At 39.5% G+C, this 11012-nt stretch overlaps 1 protein-coding gene across 3 annotated transcripts in view; it reads left to right on the top strand.

The window, feature by feature from the left end:
• Nucleotides 1–332: 332 nt before the first annotated feature.
• The window catches only part of LOC124784099 (inversin-like), a 97734-nt gene continuing 87054 nt past the window's right edge, over nt 333–11012 (top strand). For 2 of the 3 annotated variants that reach the window (XM_047254073.1, XM_047254074.1), the window contains exon 1: nt 333–632. The gene's annotated coding sequence lies outside the window, so the exon portion shown is untranslated. Of the gene's footprint in view, nt 633–9368; nt 9484–11012 lie in introns of those variants that run through there. The other variant, XM_047254075.1, reaches the window with a different exon arrangement.

Raw genomic sequence — 11012 nt, 5'->3', positions numbered from 1 at the left:
TACAAAAACGTGTTATACTCACATCGTACAGGCGACTTCGTAGAAGCTGTTGCGTCGTAATGGTGATAATTCCTAATAAGAATTAGGCAGTAAACGGGCAAAAGATATTAAAATATTCATCAGTATTTACAGTACGAATAAAACATCCGTTTTTGAGTTATTTCTTCGTCAAACAAAAGGACTGAAATATTTTTCTTACGTAATAATGCGTGTGCTTTTCATGGCTACCACCTTTAGGATTGAAGAATCAGTGGCTGTGCCTTCGCGTGGCACGGTACTTGCCTGCGTGCGTTTCAGCGCGACGTAGTTGGTAGCCCTGCTAGCGAGTTGACTGCTGCACGAGGAACTGCCTTATCTGCGCGGAGTGAAGTGAGCAGTAGCCTGAAATTAGTTTACGTTGCTGTGTGATTATTTCGTATCTCTGTTTCACGTTTGGACGAGTTTATTGCGATGGTTTCACTTGTGTTAATGACGTGTCCAAGAAGAAGTGTGCAGAGTTGTGTTTACGTTTAATGTTCGGACATTAGTTAGTACATCTGTTGTATATTTTGTGATTCATGACTTAACTTCGTTCCGCTGTCTGCTTTGCTTTGAGATTACGCCGTGCTGCCAAGAATTGAGACCTAAGGAAGGTAAGCTGTGGAATCTGATTTCTGTAGCTATGTTTTGTACATCGGAGCAAATGAGGTAAACATCGTAGCTGTTTGTATTTGGTTAAGAAAATGTGCCCGGGAACGAAGATATGCTGATGTGATGTTTTTATATCTACTGAATTGTTTCCAAGATGATATTTGAAGAAGATTTTACTTTGGTAACTTTATTTATGATGGAAGGACATGCTTAACTAAACCGCCTTGATATGCGGAATTTATCGAGTTTGAAGTATTATTTACGACGTGGTATCACCAGTTTTTCACACTTTTTGTTGTGTTACGACTGTGCAGATCAAAGCACGACTGAAAACGTATTCAGTATATTACTTCAGTACTTGATTTGTGCTTCATTAAGATGTATGTAGGCCTAGTAATATTTAGGTAAATGGGCAGTTGTTTAGTCACTTTCTAGCTTTGGATGTCCGTACTGGTCTTAGCACAAATAAAACTATACAGGCATACATAACACTGTAGGGAATGTCATATTTAATGTGCAAACAGCCTTTCGGATCTTTGTCTGCAGGTTTCGTGTAGTTATTGAAATGTCGGATGGGGTCGGAGAGGCATATTTATTAACTGGTGAACTCTGTATCTAACTGCTAGGAAAGTACACTTAAAATAAAGTAGTAATTAGTTACTTCTGATTCGTTTTAAATGTTAGATCAGGATGCTGTTGATATAGTGCAACGTGTATAGCACTCAAAACAGGGCGATTTTACTTTATTTCTGTAGAATTTCTTTTTAAAGACTGTTGACGATACAGTGATGGTGGGGCGTGTTAAAAGCAATGTGACTTGCAGTAGACCTTTTAAATAACCTTGCAGTAGACTGTCATTAGCAGAATGGTAGTTTCCCTTCTGAAACTCCCCAACGATATTAACAAAACAGTCTTCAATGAAGGGAGTATTGTGAAGGCTACGTTATGTATTCTATTGAAGCATGCAGCAGTAGAAACAAAAAACTGCGATATAACTGGCGATATATTTCTACCTCGATTAAGTTAAGTTTTCCTTTTAATCATTAACTAACGTCTGGTACGCTTACGTTGTTTTGAGGCTGAAATTTAAAGAACTGTGCTACTCATCCTATTAGGACAGTTGTCTACAATTACAAATTTTCATGTTTCGCAAACCTAAGATAGATTTATAATGTTGTTTACCAGTTCCAATGCTACAGCTAAATTTTAACAACTTCAGATAGTAATAACGAGTGAACTATTGTTTGGAAAAGAAAGGGCACGCCATTATTGCAAAGCAGCTGAGTAACATATTTTACGCAATTGTTGTTACATTTTAATATTTTCAAATAAATATTTTGTGTAAATCAGTATTTTTTTAAGGTGGTTTGATTTTGCACGAAATACAGTGCAACCGAACAGTTACAGTGATAGAGTGAACGTTTCCTGTAATTTAAAAAACCGCGTTATGCTTCTTCCTGTAGTTTTCCATGTTAGTTGCATAGGCCATAGACCGTGTGTCAAGTCACAGAAATCCTCGGATGAGAAGTAGTTGTTATCTGCAGAATTTGTTAACCGCGATAATAGGAGTTAATAAGTTCGAATGAAATAAAATTAGTTCTCGACAACAGTACTGAAGAGGAGCTTTAAGAGGTAATTCGTATGGAAAGTGATACAGAAATGGACCAAAATATAGATACTTTAGCAACAACAGGATGCTTGTAATAGTGTTGCAGCTAGGTTTGACCCAACTATCAGAACTTACTACTTTCTAATTTTAGAATCTACTGTGTGTTATTTAACACTTATTTATTGGTCGTCTTGATAAGTTTTTGGTATTTTGTGATACTATCGGCGCACAAGGGCAACCGAATGAAATGCCATGTAATCAATCGCAATTAATCATAGTTGCAGTGATTGCTTAGACGAAATAACTTGCAAATCAGCGTTTTTGTCCTTGAAGTAGGATAACAGATGTTACACAAAACTAGGAGAGATTTCCTGGAGCATTCCGTTTCTGGCTGGCGCTGTTTTGGGCTGAGGCAGTGACGCCTCAGACAAGAGAAAAGCTGGGAGGGGCACTGCTTGCGAAGCCAAACTGTCTTTTGTTTGCGGTGTGGTTGGGAGGGGGAGAGGGGAAGTCTGCACTGATGACGTTGTCGCCCGCAGACGAAGTAGGACGCGTGACCTTCAATGCAGCTGCTTACGTTGAAGGTCTGCACCACAGCTTCCCGTCTCTTCTTCGTGTATTGATACTCGCTGGTACTGTGTCGCTGTAAGAGCTGGTGTCCACCACAGCTGGCAACAGTATTTAGTCAACCACAATATCATTGCACCTGGGAGAGAATGCGCTCATTTTGAGTCAGCGCGTAATCGATGTCGATAGTATGTGCATAGCTGACTTTAAAGCATTGACAGTACAATGCGTTTTCCTTGGTCTCCGCTATACTTGTTGACTGTAACATCACCGTGTGTTTTCTCTACCGGCCAAGTGCAATAATACCGTGGCAGAGCAGTATTACAGTATGAAGAACCCTCGTCTCTAGAACTGCAGAAGCTATTACTAAACGGCTAACCCGAGACGGTCTCCAGGTCCCAATTGCAGGCTGCCTATTTAATGGCTACCAGGGGTAACAGTCATTTGATTTTCAGTACTTGGTATAATTTTTGACTGAAATTATAAATCTTATGGTTAAGGTGTAACAGCAAGAGCAATATTACCGTTAGAAATTTTGTATACGGAGCGTTTCACAGTTCATGTTAACACACTTCTCGAGGTTGTAGAGGAGACTTAATAGATAAAATTTTACGAGGGAACCGATGTCCAAAAATATCATTAAAAGACGCTACAGAGCGCCAAAGTTACAGGCGCCGGCGCCTGTAAATGACTATACGGTTTGATTTCGTGGTGATGATAAAAACTTTCTAGGATGACGGAGAAGGTTAAATGTATAAATTTCAGGGAAGAATCCCTGTAAAGGAAACAGACGAGTCGAAAGTTAAAAGCGAAAACCGTTCTGACACCTTTGGCAGAAGAATAAATGCACTGATACTGTTGTTGCTAAGATTGTAGAGTAGACAGCTTTCAGGGGTGATAATATGGACCGAAACAAGGAAGAAATGTCTGGTAAACATGGGCTCTAAAATGCGTCCCTGAGGAGCTGTGAGCACGTGTACATTCTTGCTACTGTGAAACACATTTCCTCCCTTGAGTGCTCACAGCTCTGCATTTTAGTGCCACTATTTACTAGACTTTTTTGTTTTGGCCTGTGTTGTCACTTCTGAAAGTGACCTACCTAACAGTCTTAGGAACACCAGTACCAGTACATGGAATTCCACTGTGAACGGTATCAGAACGTCTGTTTACACAAATTGATACATTTATTCTTCTCCTTCATCTTAGAAAGTCTGTAGCATCACGAAGTCAACGTGTACATACAGGCATTTACATACGCCGGCGCCTGGAGCCATAACGCTCTGTAGCATCGCTGGACGTTTCCGGACATGGATTTTTGTGTGTGTGTTGTAAAACACCCTGCATATTTGAGTTAGCGTAATTCACTGTGCGCAAATACCCAGATTACAGTCATCCAGTAGTTAAACTTTACGAAGCTCTATTTCGCTCGCTATCCCCCCGCCACCCCCCCCCCCCCCCCCCCCCCCCCACACACACACACACACACACATACACATATTAAAGTTCATCGCGTAATAAATTTTCGCAGTTCTTGCAGTAAAACTTATCACGCATGACGTTTTAATTTATTACATCTTTACTACTAACTCAATTCGCATCGTATTTTGCAGGCAGTATCCACACACACTGTATCTGAAAAATTATATCATTGTACGTCAAATAATTCAGGAGATACGACGCCATTGTCATTGAGATGAGTGAAAAACAAGCTTTTGCTTAAAACCGAGCGCGAATGACTCTGACTATCCCCATCCAGTATTTGAGAAACGAGAGCACTTAGGAACTTCCAGTAAGCTGTAAAGGCAATTGCCAACCTTTTGTAAAGTTTTAAGCGCACACGCTTAACGTCAAATACTTAACACACGAACTCACGTGCAGAGTAATCAAACTTTTGAAGCTGAAGCTGTTTTCTACAGAGGAGTTACATTCTGTAAAGGATGTTATTTGACGAATGTAATCATCTGGAATTCATGCCAGTTTTGACTGACTGAATAACATTTTAAATACAGCAGCAGAACACAGTGTTACGTGTAGCTTATGCTTTGGATTAGTTTCCTGCATGTTGTCGTAAGGTGTTGGATATTCGTGAGGTGTCATTTGCTTACAGATGCCTTTGATGTGTACAGATACGGTTGTTGGTAAGGATACTAGGAGCACTTGTACACGTAACATGAATAATGCGATACGAATGTATCTACATGGACATTTTGGATGAAAATTTCTTTCTAAAGACAAATAAAAATGTATCATTTGTGCAGATTAATTTCTCTGATTTTGCTCTTGATACAGACCGATGACAAAGATTGCGTAACAGCATGATTATGTCTACAAAATGGATCTGATAGTAAAGTTGTGGCCTTAGTGCATATTTCTATGAACTGTCTAATACATATGTGGCGATTAATAGACATCACTGACTGTAGACTGTGATTGACGTATTCAAGCCGAAACTACTTCCACAAATCAATAATACAATGAGCTCATTTCAGACAGTGAAAACTGTAATTGTTGATTTGATGGAAGTGTACCGTCGTGTCGCTTCTCAGTAAGACGTTCTTTGTCAACTGACGCTGTAATTTATATTACACGAAAGTTTTAAGAGTGACAGCATCTCCCAGTTCAATTTGTAGTCAGGTAAAGCCGCTTATATCTTTGTCTGTCATACCTGGAATGTTGGGTCGTTTTTGTAGTCTACAACAAAAGTTTTCACGGCGGTATTGGCGATTCATAGTTTGAGCAGAATTCCTAAAGATCGACTGTCACTGAGGAAGATTCAGATCTCAACAGTCCTATCACTATAAGTAATGTGAATTAATGAGTGATTCCCGCAATAATGCAGAGGACTACAGGTGCATAATTAGGCTTTTATTTCATTACTGAATGTAGTACGGCTTTCAGCATAGTTATGAATATCAATGCATATGTTTAAGAAGTATCGTTGGCTAGGCTAGATTACTCTTTTAGTGTCTTCGACATTTTATTCAAGTACTTGTCACTAATGTCATGCCAGGTAATATGAAAAATTCCAGGTTGTTTAGAGACATCAACATATTTTTTACCAGCCACCCGAATTTGCACCAGAAAATCTGAACCGGTCGGGGCTCAAACATTTTGAAAAGCGTCAAAGTTTTCGGACTGTGGCACTTACCATTTCTCCGATTTGGAAATCACGTCTGATACCAATTTAAGTCCAATGTACGTCGATCAACGTATTATTTTTTATTCAAGTGACGTAGATTACGATAGTAATTGTATAGGTCAAGTCCTAGTTATTCATTCTATTTTCTATTTTTTATGGTAACTGCGAATCGATGCACGAATGTTGTATTCTCGGTTACAAACTGATGCCGATAACAGTGATCGGCACTTTAACGTACTGCACCCTCAGTCCCCTTGTGGCAGCTTAAAAGCCAGGACGCCGACCGGATGCTGCTGGGCGCCCAAAGCAGGTATTCGGACGAGCATTGTCCCTGTGGCGCTGCATTGGCGGATGCAACAGTCTTCTTCGGAGAAATTTGGAAAACCAAGAGCAACGCGTGGACCGAAGTGAATACGCTAAAAAGATAGCAGTGGGGACGCGCCTTCCGCTATAATGGAGGTTTTACAATGTGTCCAGTCCGGCGCTGCACTTTCTGCAAAAGGCGTTGTGCGTTGACCGGAAATTTCGCGGAAGAAACGAGGGGATAACTTTTCTATCCCACGGTCGTCAAAGGTACGTGTTTGTTGTTCTGCAAAGACAGCTAAGAAATGACCAGTGACTGCTGTCAAAATTTTTTATATAGATAAGACAGCGGATTGGCAGGTAAGACATAAGCCTCTGACGTAGGCCCGCTTTCTCGGAATAGCGCGAGCGGGAGAATGAATGATCAGAGGATAATTTTCACGCATTCCATAGTGGGAGAATTTGACACTGGTGGTAGCACTAGTAGATTTCAGCAAGGCAGGAGAATTCTTGAAGGCACTCTAGTTGCAGACGGCTTTCTGTAGACACCTCTAGTTGTAGATTAGGACGTGGACAGACGGCGTTCACGTGCAAGGCAGAGTGGGGTGGCACATCACTCACTTGTCAGTCTACTTGTCCAAATGCACATAATGAGAATAACACTAGTGGCATCGACTGGCTGGGGCGGAACAGTTAAGTGTTTTGTTACTAATTTAGTAAAATTCACTTTGGTTTTTCGTGACTAGGTGGACATGTAATGTCATGTTCTCTTTCCGGCACAACCACTGGTTTCATTTCGAGGGCTTGCTGTGCTTTAGTAGTATGTCAGGAAATTGATTTGCATGAAACCCTGTTAAATTATCTTCGCCAATTTCACCATTGCCTATTAAACATAGTTTCATATCTCACTTCAATGTTTTGTTGTGTGCTGCTTTAAAAATCTAGTACAGTCTTTTATCAAAATCGCGCAATAAGAATTTGTAATAAATATTGAGGGTTTACTTGGGTCAAGCTTTTGATTTGTAATTCGTAAGTCCCTTTGAAGTTACGTAACAGTAAATTATGACAATACTGGTACCTGGTATCCAATGCTAGTGCAACCCTTTCCTCATTAATCGTGTTTATTAGATTCGTTGTGGATCTTTTAATAAGCACTTGAGTTTCGAGGAGTAATGTGCCGCTCAGCGGACTCACTGTAGAGGGTACACACACAAGCATTTCGCAGTTACCTTTGTCTAGTATTGTTCGTCATAGGTCTCTTAACTGACATGTTGAAGTTGACAAGGTCTGCTTTCCATGTGAAAATAACACTCTTGTCTTTTCAGCTTCTTGACATCGAAGAGGTACAATTGAGAACAATTGCGCCATATGACTCAAAATTGTTTTTATCCCCGAATATCTAAAGGATGGACCTGTATCTCGGACAAGAAACTTTATAAGAATCAGTTACTTCACCTGCTCACATATAACCTTAAAATTATTCATTGGAAAATGTTTGGTTTGATGATTAATTGACGGTGAAAATAATGATCACAAAAGTTATTAAAGGAATTGCGGACCTCCAGTAGTGTGTTTGAAGTACACAGGTTGAAGAAAAATTCGCGCACTCTTGACTTCGCAGGTCGATTCCTCACATACGTACTAGTAATACAAAAATCAACATAAAAATCTTTTACAAAATTTCGTCCTGTGCATATTTCGGGCAGTAAATGAATGTTAAAGATGCAGTCTTTCTCAGATTTCCCCTCGATTGTACCTCAACTTCACCTTAGAAGCAATTACCGTTTTTGCGCACGTGGATGAGACTACATAATTATATCTTCAGCAAGATCTGCCAGCCTTCTATTTTATAGTGGTTATAATGCGCACATGTTGGACATCTCCACCACGTGTTCCGTCGAGTATCTGAAACCATGGCAACTACGACCTCTGAAGGCGGTGCAGGCACTTCACTACCGCTGCAGGGTAGTTCTCACAAGGAAGTTCTCCACGGTGTGTGTTCCGTTGACTCATTTGCGACGTGACAGTCACAGCGTCATGATGTACATCTATTCTCCATTTAAAGTACATGGGAAAGGAAAAGTTTTGTGACTTTATATGGAAGTTTCTTTCTGTTTGGTTCAACGAACTTATGACGTGGTGGTAGTAAAATTGATTGTAAGCGGTGCGAGCGGTTATTAATTTAGTTTTATCATTCGGTGGCCACTAGATAGATTCGTTGGAAACTTCGTTTATGCAGTCCTGCTGTTTCAATTTCCTACGCGGTTTTTTTTTTTTGCAATATAAACAGTATCCACTGTCGAGTAACCAATCTACTGCAGTGATACCCATTTTGGTGATTTGTCTTTGCAACGGACATTTTGTATTTGTAATTCTGTTGGCAGCAGTTAGTACTATATTGCGTCGTTGTCTAGACTTTTTGTCAACCTTTCTTCTTCACCTTCCACGTGTTTGTGTTGAGTATTTGCATTTGCACACTGCTGTTTCACGTAACACATTTAAACTTCTGTGCACTGACCTTTCCTCACTGGTTTGTGTGTTTTGTTCGTCTTTTGTTTGTTTTTATAGTGGCGAACGCGTCTGCTATCGCTATGTAAGTGTTTATATTTTCCGACGAGGAAGAGAGAGTGAGAATGTTTTTCCTACAAAGCATTTTCGTTTATGTAAATATTTTGAATTTTTTATTTCATTTTTATACATATATTTTTCCTTCTGTAAAATACTTCTTTTTATTTTCTTTACTTCATGTTTTATTTCCTTTTTTGTTATAATTCTAGTCTCTCTCTCTCTCTCTCTCTCTCTCTCTCTCTCTCTCTCTCTCTCTCTCTCTCTCTCTCTGTGTGTGTGTGTGTGTGTGTGTGTGTGTGTGTGTGTGTGTGAGATCCCGAATTGGGGATATTGGCTAGTTTGATATTATTTAGTGTTATCTATTGGTGTTTTCTTTTTCAACAATATGTTTTATTAGTTTAAATAGCGTCTAATTGCTGTGTGTGTATGCTCATTTAAAGTGTGTTTCTTCGCTATTATTGCTTTTTGAATTTTGAAGTTTTCTTGTAGGTGTAAGAGATACTTCTTGTTGATGAAGCTATTTTCATGTTCTTTTCTGTTTTGATAGGGTGGTAGTTTTCTCGACACAAGCATTCCGTAAATGTTGAATGGCTGATGCCAGATTTCCATGCTCTTTTGTATTCCTTATACCTGTCTGCCCTAGGTACAGAGCATCACAGCTGTTATGGTAAATGACAGATTTTTGGTACATGTCCATGTGATCTTGCTTTTTTAGTCATTTCTATGTAGAGTTGTTGCTTTGCAATGCTATTTTTATTTCTTGGTTCTTGATGATGATCACACATCTGTATGTTTGTCGATATGAGTGTGTGTACCAGTTCGCCTGTTGAGTTTCTATGGTGTTCTCTTGTTGTGTGGTGGTGGTGGTGGTGGTGGTGGTGGTGGTGGTGGTGGTGGTGGTGTGTGTGTGTGTGTGTTGGGTGATGTGGGTCTCTGGATTTGTGTGGTGGTTTGTATCTTATTTTAATGTTTTCCTGGATTTCTTGTTCAGTTTTGTTACTAGGGATTCTTGGTATCTATAATTTTTTGCAATCTTAATAATTGTAACTCAGGAACAGAGGAATTACATAAGCACCATGAACATAGGGCTATGCCCCAAAACCCCAGAGCAAACGAAAGCTTCATAAGGAAAATTCCCATGTGAGGCCCATAGTAAACAGCAGGAAAGCAGCACCACCACCACCACCACCCTCGCCAGGGATATGCTAAATATACTTGCGCAACAGCATAAAATTCAAAATTACAGAAAAGTAAAAATCAAGAAAGAAATAACAAATCAAATAAGACACAAACTCCAGACACAGCTATGTTGATCTCATTTACAATCAGTTACCACAAGAACATGTAACAGAGATAAACACAGGCCTGCACGTCATTACTGACCAAAATTACTTTGAATTCAACAAAGAATTCTACCTAAAAGGAGCAGGGTTGCCAATGGGGTCCTTAATTTCAGGAAAGTTTGCAAATATCTTCCTGGACAAAATAAAAGAATTTTTCAGAATATAGTTCCAGGAAAATACAGTATATTGTATTGGTGGAGATACATGGCTGGCATACACTGCTTGGTAGATGAACCAGAAAATTCAACTACTGCATGCAGAGATAAACACATTACACAACAACATAAAGTTCGGAATAGAGATAGAACAAGGAAGCCAAATAAATTTCCTTCATATCACAAAGAAAAATAACAAACACTCATTCGTCATTTACAGATCTTGTATTTAACACTGACTAGAAGTCAGGAATACTGTCTTCATGTTTCAGCAAATACTTGACAACTTAATCAGAGAGCAGTTGAGGTATGTCCAATGTAAGTAGTCTCTTCATAGTGGTTCATATTGCATAGTAAGGATTGCACAGATTCACCACATTCGAATGCTTATTTAATTCTCAGACACACATTTACTTTCTCCCATTACTCTACCTGTAGGTGGAATACTGAAATAGCAGTAATATCTTGATAACCTCCAACCTCTCATTTCTGATGAATTGTAAGGGAGATTGTACAGGATAATGGGCTGTAATGGTTCATACAAACCTGTGAGTCACTTTGGCTCAGTTGGTATATTACCACACTAGCCTTTGAAGCTGCAGCGGCAGCAGTAGAAGTAGTAGTAGTAGATGATGATGATTCAATAGCTTTAAAGACTAGGGTTCATGGCAAATTCAGATTGCAATAGGTTCCTAGCT

This window comes from Schistocerca piceifrons, chromosome 1 (assembly GCF_021461385.2).
Source record: "Schistocerca piceifrons isolate TAMUIC-IGC-003096 chromosome 1, iqSchPice1.1, whole genome shotgun sequence".
NCBI lineage: Eukaryota > Metazoa > Arthropoda > Insecta > Orthoptera > Acrididae > Schistocerca > Schistocerca piceifrons.
This window is presented reverse-complemented; position numbering and strand designations above follow the sequence as displayed.